General features: G+C 38.3%; 1 pseudogene; it reads right to left on the minus strand.

The window, feature by feature from the left end:
• Positions 1-2,481, minus strand: part of LOC137253940 (prostatic acid phosphatase-like) — a 437,997-nt pseudogene extending 435,516 nt beyond the window's left edge.
• Positions 2,482-19,353: the final 16,872 nt, after the last annotated feature.

The raw sequence follows: 19,353 nt of genomic DNA on the forward strand, positions 1-19,353 counted from the left end.
TACCTTCTATTTGATACGCATGTCATACAAACACTTTCCAGGTTTAATTTTCCTACATGGTGATTTTCCCTTATTTTGTCTCCATAGCTCTCAGCGGAGTATGTAGTGTTCGGTTACTCCCGAACTTAGCCTTCCGTTCTTGTTATTTGTAATGTACCTGATTGGTGGGTATTAGAAACTTGCCTTCTACACATTTTTAAGAAGTTTATATTAATATATGTATATGGTGATTGTTGGAAAGAGGATGAATGGTTTAATTGGTACAATACCTTAAAACAATCAAAAATACCTCATGAAAATGTGTAGAGGCAATTTAAAATTACCTCTCAATTTGGACATTACAAATAAATTTCACAAAAAGTATGAAATTACGTCTCTTATTCTATCTATCCTCTCTGCTCTGTAATGGCTCTCCCTAAATGGCTGCTAAATAGGAGGGATTAAATTGTAGGTGCGTGCTTTCAAAGCGGGTCTGCATACCTAGCGTTGCTTCATCGTGGCTCAGGGAAAATGGGCGTGGGCTTGCCTTATAGCATGCAGCGAAAGCCGTACAAAAAATATAAATATATGCAGGGTTGAAAAGATATCCAGCGAAAGAAAAAAAACAAACACAGGGAACCAAAACTTACACCGCGACATGGATATACTTACTAGATGTGGTTCCTAACAAAAAAAAAAGGAATTCCGGAAGCCAACTCCAACCACATTTCGATGAGGGAAGCAGAAGGTGTAGATGCTCCCTCGGTCGTAACCCACCCTACCTGTTAATGGTTCGCATTTTGTTCCATTAACCCAAGTCAAATGTCCTCTAACTTACCATAGCCAATCTCTACATTTCGCCATCAATTAACTAAATTACTTAAAAGGCATATTTCTGATTTTACTATAGAGACAATATTTAATTCATTACCATCAAAATCTATACATTTCTGATTTTACTTATGCGAAAATTTAAGTTCATGATTTACATATTTCTGAATCTGACTGGAACAACAATTTTAAGTCATTAACTTAGAAATTTACCTACTTCAGATTTCACTATATAGATAATTTTAATTTATTATAATTGAAACTTTACATAGCCTATTCTCCTCTTTTCGCACGTCTAAGCTTAACCTGTTTGTTTCGTTAAAGTTTCTACTATTATAAGTTTTAATTCAAACAAAATTTCATGAGATGAGCCTACAGTAAGTTCCTTGTACATTTATAAAGGGTTTTAGAAATTTTATCCCGAACACACAAAGTTAAATAAAACTAAAGGCGAATTACAGATATCACTATCCAACCTCGTACCCTCATAATAAAAGGTATCCAAGAAGGTGCACATATGTACGTACATGCGTAATGCTCTCGCGCAAAAATTTGCTAACGATTAGGATGTATATACATACACACATATGTGTTAGCAAAACTATATGATCAATTATATGAAATTCTTACGTTTCACTTACCTTCATACAAACAGCATCAGCGAAGGGCCCAACGACGATGATGATGTTGATGTTATACATCGAACATGTTTCATCGGTAGGTTTAATGATAACTTAGAAGTTCGATAGTAACGTATGTATAAACCAATGTGTTAAGCAGATTCGGGATTCGCACAAATAAGAAAAAAACCACTGAGATTCATATTTCATTCTAAAATTTAGCGGTCTGACGCCTTGAAATATAAAATGTAAAATCGACATTTATTTTTTTTTTTTCTTCACAACTAATAAACGTACTGTATGCACAAAAAGGGTTTTTAAGTACTTTTTCTTTTTTTTCTACTATTTCAAGTACAAGCACAAATCTCTAATTGTATAGTAGAAACTTTTTCTTTTTTTCTTTTGACAGTCACTGCTAAGAAGTATCTATTAATCCACTACCCTATACGAACTAATCAATTCCACATATTTATTTCTTTAATTTTTACGAAAAGAAGCATTAATTGGGCAAAAAAAAATCTATAAGCACGCCTTCTGCTCCGGCTGGGACATCCAGGTTGGTCATTCTCCGTGATTGAAACTTGGTCTATATGACGAGCGAATTACGGGATCATCTCTGTGCTTCCCTTTTTAATGGTGGCACAATTTTCTTCTTTGAGCTGAGTAATACGGTTTGAACAATATTATATAGTTCCAATTAGTGAAATTGAAGGAATGCACTTTTTGGTCTTTTCTCAATTATATGTCATTACCACGACAAATTAAACATTTTTCTTCGAACTTTTTGGTACTCATGGTATTGGTCTATAGCTTGACCATTGGTCTTCACTAGCACATATATCACTTTCTAGATCGCAAATTTGTTTGGGGATTTATCATTGATTTTTGAAAAATTTTGTGTAAATCAATTACTTAGTAATTGTAATCAATTACACATTTTATTTATTTTTGGTCATTTTTAAGAGCGGGGAGCAATCTCGATCACATGTGGTATCAGAAACTTAATTTGATTTTTCATCACGCCCGACTTGAACATATCACTTGCATTGGACTCATCGTCCACCAGCCCACTTGCATACTGAAACTTTAAAGAAAATCCCCGTTTTTCCCAAATATTCTCCTTTTATAGCCTCTGCGGTCGTCTTTTTTTCTACACATTCTTAGTTAAATGAAAAACGGTACAGTCATCCGATTTAGCGGTCTCGACTCATTGTTATTATTAAAACTATAAGCAGGTATTCTGCACCCATGTATGTTTGTATGTATATTTGTATTATGTAGTTATAGAAAAAAAGGAAACTGCAATATTTAACAAAGCAATCAAGGACGTCCTTGTCTTCGGCTGGGTTATGTACTTTATGCCCGTCACGAAAGCACCAAAACCCTTAGTTGGCATTAGAAAAATAATATATTGGTCCGATCTTTTTGGGTTCCGTAAAATTATCGCTACATTATAAAAGTGGTTTGAATATAACATTTTATCCATATACCTCAAAACTACATGCTTCGTAGGATTTATTTAGGCTTTCCAACAGATATGCATCACTTACTCATCATTATGATTCTGTCTGTATACTTATGGGTTAGGTCGTCTACATCATTACCTACTATATCAGGCAAATCTTTCAATAAAGTTATAATTAATTTTTGTATTCATGTACGGTATAGAGAAGGTTGACGAGCGTCGGATATGTATCAGCTATGTCATCGATGCTGTGATCGCGCGCTCTTTGATCTATATTGGCTATACCAGTTATCATTATACATATAAATGATAACTTTTGGTATCCGCCTACCCAGTGTGATATTCACTTGGCGCATATACCCCTCACAGCTCTTATGAGTATTTTATTTATGTTGCTTAAGTAGTTATAGAAATTAAAATAATATAAATAAAGACAATAATAACAGCTTTTGTTGTTATTAGTGGAAATAAATATGCATGTGCACGCGTTTAAATTGTTATGAATGTATGTATGTATGTATATATTAAAATAATATAAATAAAGACAATAATAACAGCTTTTGTTGTTATTAGTGGAAATAAATATGCAAATTATTGTATCCTTTGTTAAGGATACTAAAAAAATAATTTTTTTGGGTCTCAAGACCTTTATTATTATTTATTCACTAATTTTATTATTGGTCGTAAGACCTTACTTTGTTACTCACTAATTAAAACTAAACGTTTACAACTAACTGCTTACAACTGACTGCTTACAACTGACTGACTTAAAAATGGTAAATTAGTTCTAAATATAACTTAATTCTACCTGTGCCAGCATTATTTCGTTCGGCGCATGGCGGATGTTGTTCCCAATTCAATTCCGGATGTCGTTCACAATATTTGTGTTTTTGCTGATCAGGCGTCTGGGCCTTTTCCTGTTTGCTTCAAAATTATTATTAAGTATTTTGAGCCATCAACTTGCGTATTGCTGACTAAGCTCTTTACGTTAGCGTCAGCTCGAATGTTGACTTAGTTGGTGCTAACTTGCATGTGCACGCGTGTAAATTGTTATGAATGTATGTATGTATTCGTATATATGTACAGGGTCGTTTTTAAATTAATTCGTGGTCGCCCAGAGGTTGAAGTTAAGCAATAAAAGAGATCACTTAAACAGAAGAAAACAATTTCAAATTTGTTGAGAAGGGATTCAGCAGCTTTTCATCGTAAACATTCGTTACTGATAAGTTGTTGTTTTATTCTCCGCTTATTATCGATAGCGGATTATGCCCGTCGAGCCATCAGGTTAGCTGCATTTTATAGCTAAGTCATCGGCTTATTGTTTTCTTATCGTCTTTTTATCGAGAGGTTGCAGATGTGTCATCAATTATATATTGAAGTTTGATCGGTATCGATAACTCACTGAAAACAAGTTGAAAACACTCCGATAAAAAATCTACAACTTTTCTATATCAAATAGATAAGCTTTTTATAAAAATTCGATTGAAAATTATCACATTTTTGATAAAATATCGTAAATTTACGATAACTTTTCAATAAAAGTTAGATAACAAATTGGTTACTCCAATAAAAATTGGGAGCACTCCGATATTTATTCGACCATTTTGCGATAAAATATTGCAAATTTGTTATAACGAATCAATGATTTTTTGAAAATCAATCGATAACTTTCCTATAAAAAATCGATAACTGGACGATTCAACTGTAATAGCTCTTCGATAAAACATATATAAGATACAAACTGGTAACAATCCATAAAATGATAGCTTTTCGATAGCAAAAATGAATAATTTATCGAAAGCAAAAAGACAAACTCGTCGATGAAATGCGCTTGCCTTTGTTTCCTCTGGCAAATTTGTAACAATTTGACAAGGAAGTTGCTAACTCGTCGATAAGGAATGGTTAACACGCCAGTATCCCGTTAATTACAAACCGATGTCCCATTGATAACAAAGCATTAATAATTTTTATTCTTTTCCTTTCTTTTACTTTCCTAACCTTTCCTTTCTTTTTCCTTTGATTTCCTTTGTTTCTTTTTCCCTGTCCACTTCCACTCTAACTCTAAGAGTACGCTTACACAGCCACCGATTTTGATCGCCCGATGCCGGTCGTAATCGTCCGATAAGAATAAACGCGTGTGTACATTTCAACCGATCGCCGAATTGTTGTCGGCCGTTGTCGTTTTTCACTGCCGTGCTGTTTTCAATTTTATCGTCCGATAAATTGCATGCATTTACTGTGAAAAATTAATTATTTGTACGGTGGGCTGAAAAATTGATTAATTGTGTACAAAACAGGCGCCTTTTATGGGATAAGCAAATAAGAGCATAAACGCAAGCGAAGTAGTAAAATGTAGTAGTAAAATGTACGAAAAAGTAAAATGTACGAAAAAAAAGCTGCCGGCCGATAATCGGTTGCAATTTCAAACACCAGCCCGGCCGATTTCATCAGCTGATTGCAATTTTTCGGTTTATAGGTGGCTGTGAAAGCGTACCCCAAATCTTACTCTCACTTCCACTCCCTTCCCAGATACGACGATTTGTTATCGCAATTTTAATCATTTGCAATGGGCGTACCATCGACGAGTTATAGTTTTGTTATCTATTTATTTTCGGTTTGCTATTGGTTTGTTATCGTCATTTTTTCGAAATGTTATCGGTTTACTATCGGCGATTTATCGGTAAAAAGATAACAGTTAGATAACTCGTCGATACCAAAGCTATAGCATGCCCCCACCAATTGATACCTCGTCGATAAAAAATCAGTAACACAAAGAAATTTTTAAAACATTGATAATGAGTCGGTTACTCGTCATAATCGGTTTTTACCGCTAACAAGTCAATGAAATAAATCTTCGGAACATGTTTACGAAAAAGTCCCAAAGTAGGTCCGAAATTATCCAGCAATAATTTCTAAAAGGTTCCTAGGTGACGTGAGATGAACTCATAGATATTCGAATTGATCCAAAAAGGTCCCAAATGATACCGAAGTTAATTCTGAAAAACCCGAACTAAATTCAAAACGAAGTTATTGTGAAAATATCTCCGACAGATCCCTTAAGGGTCCGCACATATTATTCCGAAAATATTACGAACGAATACCACTCTTATTACCACTGCTATCACAATTCAGTCATATATTGAATCTCTATACAAAATCTTGACTAGTTCCTTCAAATAGTTACGGAGTTGTATAAATCGCATTCACACTGTTCCCAGTATAAAGTTTCTGATCACCCGCAGAGAAGACTCAAAGTTTCAACCAAATAAATCTTGTATTGCTTACATGTACAACCTTAAATAAAAACCTAGCATCTTGGGAGCAAATATTGTCAAGTAGAGAACTTTGCAAGCTATAAATCATCTTTTTATACTCAGCTGAGCAGAGCTCACAGAGTATATTAATTTTGTTCGCATAACGGTAATCCGTAACGGCATAAGCTAATCGAGATAGATAGATATAGACTTCTATATTTCAAAATGATCTGGGCGAAAAAAGAAATTTATTTACCCATGTCCGCCCGTCTGTCCGTCCGTCCGTAAACACGATAACTTGACTAAATTTTGAGGTATCTTAATGAAATTCGGTGTGTAGGTTCCTGTGCACTCATCTCAGATCGCTATTTAAAATGAACGAAATCGGACCATAACCACGCCCACTTTTTCGATATCGAAAATTTCGAAAAACCGAAAAAGTGCGATAATTCATCACCAAAGACGGCTAAACGGATGAAACTTGGTAGGTGGGTTGAACTTATGACGCAGAATAGAAAATTAGTAAAATTATGGACAACGGGCATGGCACCGCCCACTTTTAAAAGAAGGTAATTTGAAAGTTTTGCAAGCTGTAATTTGGCAGTCGTTGAAGATATCATGATGAAATTTGGCAGAAACGTTACCCCTTTTACTATATGTGTGCTAAATAAAAATTAGCAAAATCGGAATACGAACAAAAAAAATTTTTTTTTTAAGTGAAATTCTAAGAAAAAAATCAGTATCTTTACAGTATATAAGTAAATTATGTCAACATTCAACTCCAGTAATGATATGGTGCAACAAAATACAAGAATAAAAGCAAATTTCAAAATGGGCGTAGCTCCGCCCTTTTCCATTTAATTTGTCTAGAATACTTTTAATGCCATAAGTCGAACAAAAATTTACCAATCATTGTGAAATTTGGTAGGGGTATACATTTTATGACGATAACTGTTTTCAGTTTTTATACGCAGTCGACCATCTGTCTTCCCGCTGGGCTTTTAACACGATAACTTGAGCTAAAATCGATATATCTTTACTAAACTTAGTTCACGTACTTATCTGAACTCACCTTATCTCGGTATAAAAAATGGCCGAAATCCGACTATGACCACGCCCACTTTTTCGATATCGAAAATTACGAAAAATTAAAAAAATGCCATAATTCCATGCCAAATATGAAAAAAGGGAAAAAACATAATTGGATTGGTTTATTGACGCAAAACATACGTTGGAAAAAACTTTGTAAAATGGGTGTCACACCTACTATATTAAGTAGAAGAAAAGTTCTGCAGGTCGAAATCAAAAGCCCTTTGAATCTTGGCAGGAATACTATTCGTGGTATTACATATATAAATAAATTAGCGGTACCAAACAGATGATGTTCTGGGTCACCCTGTTCCACATTTGGTCGATATCTCGAAAACGCCTTCACATATACAACTAAGGGCCATTCCCTTTTAACATCCTGTTGTTGTTGTTGTTGTAGCGATAAGGTTGCTCCCCGAAGGCTTTGGGGAGTGTTATCGTTATCCGGTACCACAGCACCATTAAGGTGCTAGCCCGACCATCTCGGGAACGATTTATGTGGCCACATTAAACCTTCAGGCCATTCCCTCCCTCCCCACCCCCAAAGTTCCATGAGGAGCTTGGGGTCGCCAGAGCCTCGTCTGTTAGTGAAACAGAATTCGCCGCGTATAGGTGAGGTTGACAATTGGGTTTGGAGAAGCTATATATTGCGCTGGCAACCTGAAGGGTTGCGCTACACAGCCCCTTGAATCTGGTATTTTAGTCGCCTCTTACGACAGGCATACCTACCGCGGGTATATTCTGATCCCCTAACTCGCTGGGGTTAACACCCTCATTAGTACCTTTAATTTGATACCCATATCGTAAAAACACGTTATAGAGTCACCCCTGGCCCACCTTTATGGCGGTATCTCGAAAAGACGCCCACCTATAGAAGTAAGGCCCACTGCCTTTTAAATAATCATTAACACATTTCATTTGATACCCATATCGTACAAACAGATTCTAGAGTCACCCTGATCCACCTTTATGACGACATCCCGAAATGGCGTCCACCTATATAACTATGGTCCACTCCCTCATAAAATACTCTTTAATGCCTTTCATTTGATACACATGTCATACAAACACATTCCAGGGTTACCCTAGGTTCATTTTCCTACATGGTGATTTCCCTTATTTTGTCACCAAAGCTCTCAGCTGTGTGTGTAATGTTCGGTTCTACCCGAACTTAGCCTTCCTTACTTGGTTTGTAAGATTTTTAATTCTGCATATGCAGAATATATTCATTACGCTAAGCACATCACTCCTGCAATCACGCTCGGTTAGCCCAAGCTTAAGTCGGCTCCTGCGGTTATGGATTATTCCATCAGATTGGTCTCCGGTTCGATTTCTGGGACAAAAAAATTTTAATATTTCCAATAAGTGGTTTACGAAATCGAGTAACCAATCGGCAGTTACTTAAAACCTTCTCAAACAAGGATTATCATATCATTTATCAGATGCCGCTCGAAATCGGAATCAGCATATTCAAACAGCGGAAAAAAATGCAAATACGAACCTACATATATGCGTGTGAAAACTTAAAACAATCCTGCGATATACATATGCTAGGCGAATATAATATTGACCCAAGGTACTACTCCATGCCGAAAATGATGGCTTTGTATCATTGAATGCATTGCAATGGAATGACCCATTTGAACATTATAAATCATTGCCATAATAGACGTTAATACACAACAACAAGCTGTCATTTTTCAGGGAATCTTGGATAATTTAAGAAACTACATACATCTGTGCGGTACGTACAAACATACTTACATACAAAAACAAACACTTTGTCAGAAATAAATATACACAGGTGCGATTGTCTGATTCGCTTGATATTTAAAATTTTTTTTTGCAGGGGAGACAGTGATGTATATGTCATGTATAATTGACACTTAACTTAACTCAACTATTTTGTTTGGCAACACTGCCTTTAATAACCCAACTTTTTCAAAAATAGATGGTGCTGTTTGGCCCTTAGCCATAAATGAAATACAACAGCGACGTCCGCTTATCACAACTCGTGTATACAAAAAAATATCACGACCTCTGTTTCTCAAGTCTCGCATTGATCAAAAGCATTCCCGAGAAAACTCACTGGCTAAGGCTGGCTATAAATCCTTTCTTGCGCTCTCTTGTATTTCCTCTGCTGTCGGCAATAATTTAAGACAGCAACAACTTCCTGACCGCAGAATTTTCGATCATTCGCATATCGCAGATATTAGGTATTAAGGGAGATTTAAGTGATGAGTGAATAAAAGACTTTGAGCTCTATTAACACGCTCTTATTAGCATCACTTGAAAAACTTTTACGACGTTAAACCTTATAAGTTTAATCATTCAAATTTACATCTCGAAGATCAGTAGATTTAGGTTAAATCTCTATAAAATCATTAATAAAATTGGGAAATAAATACAATAATTTGGTAATGGCAACCCTGTTTCAATATTTGTCATACCATGTTATGAAAAAAACAAAACAAAAAAAAAAAAAAACAAAAACTATATATATACATATATGAGCCGCTTATTTTGAAAGTGGCATAAGTCATTTCATGTCGTTTAGGTTCAGTGGTAATTTGTTGTATCTCTCCTTGCCTCCAGTTTTTTAGAGTCCAATATCCAAAACATGCAGTTCTTATTATTATTTTATAATTGTAGAACAATCTATATATGCATTATTTCAAAAATAACAATGCATTTAAGACCATGAGTTGGAAATGACTTATGCCACTTTCAAAATAAACGGTTCATATATAGGGTATTCCATCCCATTTCGACCAATTTTGAACCCGACCCCTTTAGAATTGGCTGAAAGTGTTTCTTCTTTTTCTAGCTTACGAAAGACGTTTTTCAGAATTTTTTCAAATTTTTTCATCCAACTCAAAAGAAGTTATGAATTTAAAAAAAAAACACCGTTTTTGTTTTAAAAATGCTATAACTTTTTCAAAAATTGACCGTTTGGGATCTTTTTTTTTTTAAATTTGTTTTTAAATGTATGTTTCGGAAAAAATACAAAAAAATGTTTAAAGTTTTTTTTAATTTTTCAGTTTTTCGAGATTTTTCGAATTTCGCCATTTTTTTTTTTCTCATAAAAAACATCAATCAATTCTGCAATCATCCCTACTAATCCCGGAGTGGGCCGATTTTTTTTTTATATTTTTTTGTTATTCAATTGAAAAAAAAAATTTTTTTTTTTTTTATCAATTTTATTTATATAACAAAAAAATGTAAGAAAATGATTTTTAAGTATTCTTTTCTTTATATATTATGGTAATCTACGATTAAAATGAATCGCTTTCGCTGTCAGTCATTAATCCTGGTTATTTTAATCGTAGATTACCGTAATATATAAAGAAAAGAATACTTAAAAATCATTTTCTTACATTTTTTTGTTATATAAATAAAATTGATAAAAAAAAATTTTTTTATATTTGAAAATTTTTTTTTCAATTAAATAAAAAAAATATAAAAAAAAATCGGCCCACTCCGGGATTAGCGGGGATGATTGCAGAATTTATTGAAGTTTTTTATGAGAAAAAAAAATGGCGAAATTGGAAAAATCTCGACAAATCTTAACAAAAAACAAACTTTAAAAATTTTTTTGTATTTTTTCCGAAAAGTACATTTAAAAACAAATTAAACAAAAAAAAAAGATCCCAAAAGGTCAATTTTTGAAAAAGTTATAGCATTTTGAAAACAAAAACGGTGTTTTTTTAAAAATTCATAACTTTTTTTGAGTTGGATGAAAAAATTTGAAAAAATTCTGAAAAACGTCTTTCGTAAGCTAGAAAAAGAAGAAAAACTTTCAGCCAATTCTAAAGGGGTCGGGTTCAAAATTGGTCGAAATGGGATGGAATACCCCATATATATTATGGTTTTTTGTTGGTCTCTCAAAATTACCCGGATCAGAAAAAGTATCTTATTTTAAAAAATTACCAATTTAAAAAAAAATAATAACCCGGTTGAAAAAGAACTCGAATCTGAAAAAGTACCCAGTTCTAAAAAGTACCTGGTTCTGAAAAAATTCCCGATTATAAAAAAGTTCCCGATTCTGAAAAAGTACCCAAACTCTGAAAAAGTAAAAGTTTTAGAAAAGTATTGGATCCTAAAAGTTGCTCGATTCTGAAAAAATACCCGGATCCGTAGAATAACCGGAGCTGGAAAAGTACCCGAACACAAAAAAATTACCTGGTTCTAAGAAAGTACCCGTTTCTGAAAAAGTACCCCACTTCCCGTCTCTTAAAAAAGTGATAGGTTCTCATATACGAATGCCGCTAATTCAAATTCAATTGTACATACATAACTCAACAGACACGATTTGTGTGTTAATAAAGAATAAATATGGTTTGGAAACAACCAGAAAAAATACGAAAACCCTAAAACGAAGCATTTCAATATTAAGATACTTATTTTTTTAACTGACTGTATAACTGAATGTTTATTTAATACTAAGCAGAAAAAATAAGTATTTATGTACATATGTTATTGGTTTAATCATACATATACGTTATAAAAGTTGTTAACTAGTTATTTTTTAATTTTCATCAATTATTTCTGTTATTCAACATATGCAAGTTTTTATGTTTGAATGTTAGCAGGGTGTAAAGATACAAAATTAGATGGATTGATTTAGAGTTGACAGTCATTTACCGCTACAAAATTCAGTTGAACTGCGTTAGCTTTGGCTTGCATTCTGTTAGGACTCTCAGAAAAAAAAAATTATTTTATTTATAGTTTCTATCTGATGTGAAATATTTTTGGCAGGTTAAGATGGAGGCAAATAAACCAAATTTCTAAGACTCCTTAATAAGTAAAAACATCATACAGCATTTAAGGCTAACTTTATACAACAGCTAAGAACATAAAGACAGAACCCCCCTAGCATGTTAAGGAGCTTAGAATAGGCGTGCTTGTCATAAGAGGCGATTAAAAATTACAGATTTGAAAGCTCTCCTTACTCGATTCAAATCGTTCCCTAGTTGACTGGTGCTAACTTCCGGAATGCAGCGCATCAATATCCGGCAAACGACCATCATTATCTACTAAAATTTTGAGGAGTGTTTTTGGATAGATAAAAGAAGAAAAAGAAGTTAAAATATGCCCCTGAGAGCTATAATTTCTTATTTGCGCAGCTGTTGTATTACTAAATTTTAATTGAAGCATTTATTTACTGCCTGCTAGTAACAAAAAGAACCAAGCAAATAGCACTGGATCACAAATTCCAATTTTTTTCTGCACCTGAGACGCCATTATGAAATTCCTATGTAAAATCACCCCCTTATTCCGAAAATCAAGGTTATTTTTTTTTAATTCTATGGTAACGTTTTTGAGATATTTACGAATTACCCTTTTTTCAAAAAAAAAAAAAAAAAAAAAAAAAAATTGTGTCCAATTAATCATATATACCTCAAGAACGAATAAAGCAATTTCAACACGGTTTGAAGCTTTAAAAAAGCTAAAAAAAAACTATGCTATAAACTGTGCATACAACACATTTTGCTAGACCCTGCAGATTCAAAGATAACGAACAATAATTACGAATTTTTTCAAATTTTTTTGTAAAAATATAAACAAAATTTGTACTTTGCGAGGAAGGTTAGGTCAGGTTGAACAGGCCGGTCCATGAGGACCTCACACAGACTGAGTAAGTCCGTAGTCCGTAGTGTTACCAGAAGTTTGTTTTAACGGCCAAATTAAAAACCCTATCAAAAACCAGGACCTATGTTATACAAATACTCCGACCTCTTGGCAAATACTAGAAGCATCCTAGGATTTAAACCACTTGCTGCTTCTAGATCTGACAGCTGTATACCTCCTAATAGCCGGAGTCTTAGCCTGGCAAGCGCAGGGCAAGAGCATAGAACGTGCTCGATCGTTTCCTTCTCCAGCCCGCACTTCCTACATCTGCTATCACTGGCAAAGCCTAATTTAAAAGCATGTGACGCCAGAAGGCAGTGTCCAGTTAGAATACCCGTCATGAGTCTACAGTCCTCTCTTTTTAATGATAGAAGCAACTTTGTTAGTCTAAGGTTGTAAGACCTGCACATAATCTTCGACACTTTACAGCCCCGCGCTTGAGCCGCTTGATCGATCATGTGCACCTCTCGCCTTCGTTTAATTTCGCCCTGTCTAACTGGGACATTTACGGAGCAAGCTTCAAGGGATGCGCCCTTTTTAGCTAGTTCATCCGCTTTTTAATTCCTATCTATTCCCATATGCCCTGGGATCCAATATAGATGTATGCTTCTCCCTGTCCCGATTATCTCCAGCGCTGCTCACAATATAACATGTATTTAGATGCTGTGCTATGCGAGATTATTGCCTTAATTGCTGCTTTGATGTCAATATATATATTCTTCCAGGGTTTCTACTGCTTTGGTTACGCCTACTAATTCCGCTTGGATAAGGCTACAGTAATCCGGCAGCCTGTAGGATCTGTTTATTTCCCGATCGGCACAGTATACCGCAGACCCTTCCACTACTTTGGAACCATCTGTGTACACACGTATCGCCTCGTCCGCCATATGAGCACCATTGCGCCAACCGTCCACCACTATTGTGGCCTCAAGATCGCCCTCGAAGCGCAGATAGGGAATCAGTTAGTCTGTTCGTCTTGTGATTGAAGACGCTATACTACTATGGCCGTATGGTCGGCGCGCACCGAGCCTGTTTGCAGTTGTTAACACTATGTTCTTTGCTACCAAATCCACAGGTGGAATGTGCAGAATGGCATACAGTGCAGCTGCCGGCGTTGTTTTCAGGGCTCCCGTAATGCTAAGCATTGATAGTCTGCATACCCTCTCTAATTTTTTGATGTAGGTTACTTTTTGTGTGACTTTCCACCAAACAAGAACTCCACAGAATAGGATAGGGCTTACAATCGCTGTAAAAACCCAATGATAAAGAGAGGGCGATAAGCCCCACTTACACCCCAGCATTCTTTTAGATGCATAAAGTGCCGTTGAAGCCTTCTTCATCCTCTTCTCCACGTTGAGCTTCCATGACAGCTTACTGTCTAGCATGTTCCTAGATACTTTGTGCAAGGATTTTACTGTAGGGTCACCCTCCTTAACCCTTCCAACCGTTCTGTTTCTCTGGAGCACTCTATGTCCGTAAAGAAACTTTTCCATTAGATTCGCTTCGCCCGGGAAATTTCACGCTTGTAGATCCTCAGTAGATCCCTGTACTCGTCCCGACACGCTTTGCTTTCCGCGGTCTTTGCTAGCTTAAACATTTCTTTTACCTGTCTTCTTAGGAGACTCAGCTCATTGCTCCACAATAGCGGCTTTGCTTTTCCTCTGAATCTTCTTAGAAGGCAAGCTTTGTTATACACAGTCATAAGCGTTCTTGTTAGGAATTCATTATACTCCTCCATTTCTTCCACATTGGCAACCTCTTTGGGCTGTCCCAGTTTTGTTTCTACCTGTTTCTGGAAATTAGTCCAGTTCGTTGACCTAGGGTTTCTAAGGTTCTTCCCTTCTCTACCATCTTTAGGAGGATGCTGAAGCTGATATACGCATGGTCAGAGAAGGATGGTCTATCAAGTACCATCAAATCATACGTTCGGTGCTCAAGGTAATATCCAGAACATTGCTGGATGTTGGACCAATGTATGTAGGGATATTTCCCCTGTTGGCTATCTGCAAATTGGTTTGCAGGATGTAACAAAATAGGGATTCTGCTCTATCGTTCGTATCTGCTCCTCCCCACGCATTGTGGTGCGCATTTGCATCCGCGCCTATGACCAACCGCGATTTGCGCCCTTTGTCCTGTTCTAGCCTCTTGCACTCCATCGGTGGAACCTCCGCTGCATGGGCCATGTAGCAGGATGCCAGGATAACTGCCTGCTTATTCCTTTGCTCAACGGCCACCACTACGAGGTCAGTATTGTAATTAGGCAGCATATATGAATGCAGCTGTTTCCTTACCATTACAACAGCTCGCACCCATCCATCCGTTTGCGTATAGGAAACGCCAAATCCGCGGGCGCTAAGTCCAGAAACCTTTCCTCCCGATGAGAGATACGGCTCCTGGATCAGCGACACGTCAAACGAACCCTCCTCAAGGGTTAGGAGGAGTTCGCTCGACGCCACTTTACTTTGTTGGAGGTTTATCTGTAGGACTCGCAGTACCATTGGGCTGTTTGCCCCCCTCCAGCACCTTCGTCGTGACGTCGTCGTTCTCCCCTTGCCCTTTTGGTTTAGAGTGTTCGAATCCCCCTTCAGCCTCTTGCAACAATTGTGCCGGGTGTTCCTCTGTGCGACTCACAACACCATCTGCCTGTTGGTCCTCATCAAACACCTTCGCGGTGACGTCGGCTACCTCCGCCTGTCTTTTTCCCATAGGCTTTTGAGGTTCTTTTCGACTTCGCCCCCTTCCAGCGTGTTACGATTTTTATCCTCGGGACTTCTTTTCCTGAGTCGCATATAAATTTTGCCTGTACCAAAGGACATTTTTCCAAGCTGCGTGTACAATATATCCTCCGCCTGCTTGTTTATTTGGAAGATGTAGAACTGATCTTCCACCGTAGGGCGAGATACAATAAGTACCTTCCAATCCTCTGTCGGTATGTTCGGATTCTGATTCTGCAGAAATCGCAGTGTATGCTCCGACTTCATCACGCATGGTATCCATACCTTAACTTTTGGTACCGTGGGGCTTTACGCTTTATTCACCACTTCAAACCGAGCTTTCGTGCCTTGCCTTTGGAGGTTTGGAGCCACTTTCTCCAGCAACCGCAAGCTCGCGATGTTGTCGAAGTCAATCATCTTCACATCATTATACCATCCCCCCGAATCAAAGTTTGGATGGGGCTTACTTAGTTGTTCCTGCAACATCTTAAGGATTAAGCTAATAAGCTCCCTTTATTTATTTATTTAGTTAGTCTATGAACAAAAGATGCTTACAGACTAATAACAATTAACGATTCTACAGATCTCCACCTTTAACTAGTCACCTGTCCGAAAGGACTGCTAAGATCAACCGGCGCCACAGTCAGTGACTGCTTTGCCACATCACTCATCTTCTCGGGAAAAGCCGGCGTCTTAGAGTTAACTCCCTTTGGAACCTCCGAGAAAGCCAGAGTCTTAGCTTTAACTCCCTTTAGCACCTCCGAGAAAGCCGGAGTCTTAGCGTTATCTCCCTTTGGCTTATCTCCTACTTCCGTAGTTTGAACTTCCCTCTGACTCGCAGCTTTCGAAGTAGCTGCAACTTCGCTATTGGGGCCCATTTGTCTTACAGCTTTGGGCTTACTTGCCTTGTCTCAGCGGCTGCCCTGCCTCGCGGCTCTGGAACTGGGCCCTCCTGCCTCTTGAAACTGGCTTGTCGCCTTCCGCCGAACGTTGCCTCTTCATTCTGCCATTCGACGCTTCTTCCTCCTCTTACCGGTTGCAGAACCGAGGGTTTCTAGCAGCAAATCTTTTGAACTGCCTTCGACCTACTTCTACCGCCTCATGGGTCCATTCCAAGCGCTCCATCTCCACTTCTGTTGGGTCGACTACCGCTCCCAGGCGTTGGACAATTCTTAGTGCTACACCGTACTCCGAGAGAGTTCTTTTACTCTACTCCGTTTTCATTTGAGAGCTTTTCCAACACGGAGTTCATTGAATCAGCACTACTCTCGCTCCCCGAGTCCAACGCATCGCTTAATGCGTATTTGTCGTCCTTGGCTTGCGACTCAGTCCTCCTCGTATAATCCTCCTTATTAAAATTGGATAATAAGTCATTCATCTTGGTCGTACGACCACCTGCCCGACAAGGCGGGCTCAGCGGTCCAGTATTATATACGGGGAAAGAAACGTCAGCCACAGCAGCGCTCTTACTGTGGCAATTCCATCAATACTCCCCGAGGTAGCCCGGTATCGGAAAGGCTCCGTTCGAATACAGCCGAATTTATCCCCTGGCTGCAAATCGTCCAATAGGCACGGTCCGCATGACACCCTGGATTAGGGGGTTGGCAGTTCTTGGTTTTTTAATATATCATTCATCTGCGCCCATGCGCCGACAGAGGAGAAAGACGATGAGGTGTAAGGCACTTTTTATGAACAATTAGAACGCACATACGAGCGCTGCCCCCGTCATGATATAAAAGTCGTGCTTGGCGACTTTAACGCCAGGGTGGGCAAAGAAGGTGTTTTTGGCCCTACAGTCGGAAAGTTCAGCCTACACAATTAAACTTCTCCTAACGGACTGAGGCTGATTGACTTTGCCGGTGCTCGAAACATGGTCATATCAAGCACGAGGTTCATGCATAAAAAGATACATCAAGCTACATGGCTGTCTCCTGATCGAAATACTCGTAATCAGGTCGATCACGTTGTGATAGACGGACGGCATGCCTCCAGTGTTTTAGATGTGCGAACGATCCGAGGACCTAACATCGATTCGGACCATTATCTCGTTGCAACCAAAATACGCACCCGCCTCAACGCGGCTAAAAACAAGGAACAAAAAACACAAGGAAAGCTAGACGTCGAAAAGCCTCAATCACAGCAGACTGCCAATGATTTCGCAACTCGACTCTCACACCTGCTCTCTGAGGGCACAACTCATCCTGAAGGAATACAGGAGCACTGGGAGCATATCTCCAAAGCACTTCATACTGCCGCCGAGGAAAAATTTGGTTACCGGCGGCCACGAAAAAACAACTGGTATGATGAAGAATGCCGCGTTGCAACCGAAAGAAAAGACGCTGCCTACAGGGCTACGTTAAAAGCGAGCGCGACAAGAGGAGTGTGTGAACGCTATCGTGAGTTGAAAAGGGAAGCGAGACGCCTTTTCAGGAAGAAAAAAGCAGAAGCAGAAAGGCGTGAGTGCGAGGAGCTTGAGCTGCTAGCCACCAGGAATAACGCCCGAAAATTCTACCAAAAAATACGGCGACAGACGGAAGGTTTTAAGACCGGGGCAAACTCCTGTAGGAATGAAAACGGCGACCTTGTAACTGATGTCCAGAGAGTGCTTAGATTATGGAGGGAACACTTCTCTGCTCTCCTAAATGGAGGCATCAATTCACCGCGCAGAGATGAAGAACCCGATCCCGCAATCGATGATGATGGAATATATGTCCCCCCGCCCGATTATGACGAAGTTAGAATAGCACTAACCAGATTGAAAAACAACAAGGCCGTGGGCGCTGATGGATTGCCTGCGGAGCTATTCAAGTTCGGCGGCGAGGAGTTGGTAAGGCGCATGCAGCAGCTTCTTAGCAAAATATGGGCGGACGAAAGCATGCCCGACGGTTGGAATCTAAGTGTTCTTTGCCCAGTCCACAAGAAGGGGGATACTGCAAAATGCACCAACTATCGTGGAATCAGCCTTCTTAATATCGCATATAAGGTCCTTTCAAGTGTATTGTGCGAAAGATTGAAGCCCACCGTGAACCGGCTGATTGGACCTTATCAGTGCGGCTTCAGACCTGGTAAATCTACCATCGACCAGATTTTCACAATGCGCCAAATCTTGGAAAAAAACCCGTGAAAAGAGAATCGAAACACATCACCCCTTCGTCGACTTTAAAGCCGCCTTCGACAGCACGAAAAGGAGCTGCCTATATGCCGCTATGTCTGAATTTGGTTTCCCCGCAAAACTTATACGTCTGTGCAAAATGACGTTGAGCAACACCATCAGCTCAGTCAGAATTGGGAAGGACCTCTCCGAGCCGTTCGAAACTAAACAAGGTTTCAGACAGGGTGACCCCCTATCGTGCGATTTCTTTAATTTGATGCTGGAGAAAATTATACTAGCTGCAGAACTTAACCGCACTGGAACAATATACTATAAAAGCGTGCAATTACTGGCATATGCTGATGACATTGATATCATCGGCCTAAACACCCGCGCTGTTAGTTCTGCTTACTTCAAGCTGGAAAAAGAAGCGGTAAAGATGGGTTTGATGGTGAATGAGGACAAAACGAAGTACCTGCTGTCATCGAGCAAAGAGTCAGCGCATATGCGCCTTGGCAACCACGCTACTGTTGGCAGCCATAATTTCGAAATAGTAAAAGACTTCGTTTATTTGGGAACCAGCATCAACACTAGCAACAACATCAGCACTGAAATCCAGCGAAGAATCAATCTTGCCAATAAATGCTACTTTGGACTAGGTAGGCAATTGAAAAGTAAA

Source organism: Eurosta solidaginis, chromosome 5 (genome assembly GCF_040869045.1).
Source record: "Eurosta solidaginis isolate ZX-2024a chromosome 5, ASM4086904v1, whole genome shotgun sequence".
Classification (NCBI taxonomy): Eukaryota; Metazoa; Arthropoda; class Insecta; order Diptera; family Tephritidae; genus Eurosta; species Eurosta solidaginis.